Source organism: Megascapheus bottae, chromosome 6 (assembly GCF_031878675.1).
Source record: "Megascapheus bottae isolate mThoBot1 chromosome 6, mThoBot2.hap1, whole genome shotgun sequence".
In the NCBI taxonomy this organism is placed as follows: Eukaryota; Metazoa; Chordata; class Mammalia; order Rodentia; family Geomyidae; genus Megascapheus; species Megascapheus bottae.
This window is the reverse complement of record NC_143514.1, coordinates 2,450,556-2,455,516: the sequence shown is the minus strand read 5'-3', so window position 1 is coordinate 2,455,516 and position 4,961 is coordinate 2,450,556. Positions and strand designations below refer to the sequence as shown.

General features: G+C 43.8%; 1 long non-coding RNA gene across 2 annotated transcripts; it reads left to right on the top strand.

The window, feature by feature from the left end:
- Positions 1-225: 225 nt before the first annotated feature.
- Positions 226-3,928, top strand: LOC150061200 (uncharacterized). 2 transcript variants are annotated; one of them, XR_016535795.1, is made up of 3 exons: positions 226-465; positions 1,457-1,635; positions 3,517-3,928. It is a non-coding gene; the product is annotated as an uncharacterized LOC150061200 (long non-coding RNA). The 2 variants fall into 2 exon arrangements; XR_016535796.1 differs by having other exon boundaries at positions 1,457-1,814.
- Positions 3,929-4,961: the final 1,033 nt, after the last annotated feature.

The following is a 4,961-nucleotide window of genomic DNA, read 5'->3' as shown; positions in this document are numbered from 1 at the left end:
CTCTCTCCTTTCCCAAATGTACCTAGATACATGGCTCTGGGCTCTGGATGTAAACACCACGTCAAGAAGCCAGGCCTAAGTAACTTCCTAAATAGAACCCCAGTAGTAGCTCAGCAAATAGGAGCCAGGACTGACATGGGGTTGTATGAAGTCACAAAGCTTCTGAACAGCAAAGGGAGTAGGCTGAAAAGACAGCCTATAAACTAGGAGAAAAATCCTTGCCCTCTGCCCATCTGACAAGAGCTTGATCACCAGAACACACAGGCAGCTCAAAAACCTGAACTCCCAAAGAAACACCAGCCTGGTTAATAACTGGGCTTCTCAAAGGAGGAAGGCCACACAGCCAATAAACATCTAAAATATGCTTAGTATCCCTGGCCATCAAAGAAATAAAATCGAAATGACATTGAGATTTGATCTCACTCCAGGTGGCATCTGCAAGAACACAAATGACAACCGATGCTGGTGAGGTTGTGAGGGGAAAGGAGCTCTTACAAACTGTTGGTGGGAATAGAAATTAATATGGAGATTCCCCCCAAAAAAAACTAAAACTAGATCTATCGTATGGTCCAGGAAGACTGCTCTTAGGTGTTAGTCGTACATGCACACCATTGTACAGTTTACAGTAGCTTGCTGCGCCTCAATTGATAAGTAGATCAAATAACGTGAAATAAGTAAGGGAATATTATTTGGTCATAAAGAGTAAGAAAATGACATTGTTTGCAGGGAAATGTATGCATTTGGAGACCATCATAGTAAGTGAAGTATGCCAGGTTTAACATGTCAAAGGTCAATGTTTTCTTACATATGTAAATGCTAGACTTAACAGATAAACATATGCAGGATGCTGGTGGCTCATGCTTATAATCCCTGCTACTCAGGAGGCTGAAATCTGAGAATCACAGTTCAAAGTCAACCTGGGCAGAAAAGTCCATGAGACTCTTATCTCCAATTAATCACCAGAAAACCGGAAGTGGTGGTATGGCTCAAAGGATAGAGTGCTAACCTTAAGCTGAAGAGCTCAGGGACAGTGCCCATAGCCAGAGTTCAAGCCCTACAACCACCAAAAATAAAAATAAAAATAAAAAAAGGTAAACATATATGACCAGGCATTGGTGGCTCATACCTGAAATCCTAGCTACTCAGAAGGTTAAAATCTGGCAGTTCCATGCCAGTCCAGGCAGGAAAGCCCATGAGACTCTTATGTTCTATTACCACCAAGAAGCCAGATGCAAAAAAAAAAAAAAAGCCAATTGCCTGCCCCAATAACAAAAATTGATTTTCTGAGTTGTCAATGGCACTATTGGATCCCCAAATGACCATCTCCCTTCAGCTGTAAACTAGAATACATAGTAGAATAGCTCAAGGTACTGAATACCAATACTTTGAGTGTGGAATTTTTATCTCCCTGGCTACTGAACCCACCAGTTATAAATTACATTTTATTGCCTTCTAGAAAAACAAATTAAGGGATGGGCAATTCAAATTCTCCATGCAAAACAGAGATCTGAGAAGTAAAACTCGACTGGACAATTTGCCATTTTTCTCTAGGGGAAAATGAAGAATGTGTTTGTTTTCAAAGTAGCTGAAGTACCTGACGTGCCAGTTGATCCTGTGGCTTTTGGACACTAACAGGTAGGCACTGCCACCTCTCCCCTCCTCCTGTGCCCCAAGGACAGAGATCAGAGTGCAGCCTCTGGTGAGACCATAGGCTTATTTGAGTCATTTCCTGATTTTCACCTGCGCCATCCTGATTGGATGGGACATCGCCATGGACCTACCTCAGTCTTTCACTAGAGTCCTTTCTTCCTTTGGTGAGCTGTCCTTAAGTTCAAGTATAAGTTTACCCTTCTGACTTCCTTTATGCTTTGTCTTACTTTGGTGTGTCTTTTGCTCCTACTGTTACCTGAGGGGCAGGGAGTAGGGTGAGGGAGGAAATAGGAATGAAGAGCTCATATTCTTGGTGTTTCTAACAAATAATTGAACACACACACACACACACACACACACACACACACACACACACACACAAAGTGGCAAAGGGCAAAGCCTGGAGGAAGGGAAGCAGAGTGGAGGAAAGGGAGAGAAAAAGGAAAGGGAGGAAAGGGAGGGGAGAGGAAGAGAAGGGAAAGGGTTTTGGGAAAACGAGAGAAGGCATCTCCACACATACAAGGCTGCTATCCCATAGTTGTAGGTGTATGTATGAGATAATGCATATGAATGAATCCATAAGCAGGAATTTGATGGGCAAATGTCAGGCTAATGACACACATATGCATGTGTGCACACAACATACACACTCTGCCACAGCACAGGTGTGTCACTTTAGTCAGAACTAGCCTGTGGTTTTCTGGCCCTCTCAGGAGAAATCCTAACAAAGAGCTGAGCATGAATTATTTTGCATTATGTGCCTGGGAACATTCCTGGTAACCAACCTGCCTAATTGTGTTGTTTCTGATTATTTGCCCAAACCACTTACTTTTTAGCCTCCCCTCCCCCATTTTAAAATGTGCATTCTCTCTCTGATTTCCGATGGGAAGTAAGAAGCATTTCTCTCCCATTCGTTCAGGAGGTCAGGACCTGGGTTTCTCACAGTACAGAGCACCCAGTCCTGACTCAGCCCCAGTGGTCCCGGAGCCCATTATCAGAGCCAGCCAGACGCTGACGCCGAGTGCCAGAGTCTCCCACTGAAAGCCTTCTTCTCTCTCCAGCTCTCTCTCAGGACTGGCCATTTCTTTAGGAAGAAAGTTTCCATTTGGTCCTTGAAAGTCCATCACCTGCTAATCTTCCTTTTGAAAAGAGAGAAATGCCTCAGGCCAAGAGCTTTGGGCATGTGTAATAGAATCTAGCTAGAGCTTTATAACCTTGTGTTGGTTTTTATTATATAAGGATTCCCTATATATGGCAAGTAATATTAGTTCTCTTTTTATAGTCACTCAATATAGAGTTTCTTCTTTAAAAGGTACATGTAAATTTGAAATGCACGAATTTAACAAGAAACATTAAGAACAAGGATGGAACAAAAATCCTGAAGGTATAATCCTAGCTACTCAGGAAGCTGAGATCTGTGGATCTAGCCCAAGCAGGTGTGTTTGTGACACTCTTATCATCAATTATCACCAAAAAAATGGGAAGTGGAGCTGTGGCTCAAGTGGTGAAGCACCAACCTTGAATGAAAAAGCCAAAGGACAGGGTCCAGGCTCTGAGTTCAAGGCTCAAGACCAGCACACATGTACACACACACACACACACACACACACACACACACACACACACACACACACAATGCCCAAGTACAAAGGTATTAGAAGACAAGTAGAAATGTTGGGTAAATCCCAAAGTAGAATGAGTCCACCAACTTTTGCTATTTTCTTCTTTCATGGCACTAGATTTCATTTGTAAAGAATGTTTATTAATAATATCTAGACCTGAAGATGAAATCATACCACTTGCAAGTTCTCTGACTGAAATCACACATAAATGATTTCATGGTTTCTTTTTATTCCCTTCACTCAGAATCTTGACAACCTCAAAATAGACACTGACAACCACTGCTCTCCCAGCAGGCAATCTGAGGCAAAAACTGAGAAAGGAAATGAGTGAGGACCAGCGTGCCTGGATGGGATGCTATTCAGCCAGTGACTGGAAGCCAGATGCAAAAGGGACATTGTTTGGAAATACATGTCCATGCCCTCGCTGGCCCCTTCTCATTCAAAAACCTTCCTATGACCCTACGGAATGATCAACCAATCAGAATGTTGTGGGACCTCCTCATAATGGGGACAACCAATCAGAACACAGCCCAGCATACAAGACCCTTAGACTCAGAGCCACCTGGGGAAGACAACAGAATGGACAATGGAGGGAGAAAACACAAGGCTGATGGATAGAAAGATGGAGTGGATGACAGAGGCAGTGGCAGGTACTTCTGACTGAAGGTCTTCCTACTTTATTTGTTCAGTTCCGAAGACAGAACCCTGAGTTGCCTACAACAGTTCGGACAGTGGAACAGCAACCCTGGCAGGCATTGTTTGACCCTAAACTTCAACAGGAAGCTAGAGTTGCCTACTACAGGGCTACAGCCTGAGTGGTTTCTGCTGGTTAGGGAGCCAGAACAGCTGGATGGACCCTACCTACCACAAAAATTGCAGAAAATTCTGTATCACCACTGGGCCTAGTGGGCTAGCATAATTCATCCATGCAGAGTGCTAAATTTGACTCCTACTTTTTTTTTTTTTTTTGCCAGTCGTGGGGCTTGAACTCAGGGCCTGAACACTGAATCTCAAGGCTAGAGCTCTACCACTTATGCCTCAGCACCAGTTCCAGCTTTTTCTATGTATGTGGTACTGAGGAATCAAACCTGGGTCTTCGTACAGGCTAGGCAAGCACTCTACCACTAGGCCAAACTCCTGGCCCGAGTCCTATTTTTTAAGCTTCCCATGAAGTCCCTTACTGTCATGATGAGGAAATATGACTTGGCTTTTATTAATTAGGAGTTACTCAAAATGATCCCATTAATTGCAAGGCAGTCTTTGCAACCTTTTCCCTAATTACATGAAACTCTATGGTTTTTATGGGTGTGTGTGTGTGTGTGTGTGTGTGTGTGTGTGTGTGTGTGTGTGTACATGCCAGTCCTGCGGTTTAAACTTACATGTCCTGGACACTGTCCCAGGTTATTTTGCTCAAGGCTTGTGCTCAACCACTTGAGCCACAGCTCCACTTCTAGCTTTTATTGCAATTGATAAGAGTCTCAGGAAATTTCTGCAGCGGCTGGCTTAGAGTCTCAGTCCCCAGATCTTCGCCTTCTGAGTAGCTAGGATGATGCCTCTGGCCCCTTTCCTTCCCTATTACCTATAGACTTCTGCAGAGAAAGGCAGGGTTTATGTGACATCTCTGTGGTAGCCTCCGGGCACACAGCCACTACTGTTTGTACTTCTTCCCCTCCTTCAGAAAATGCCAGC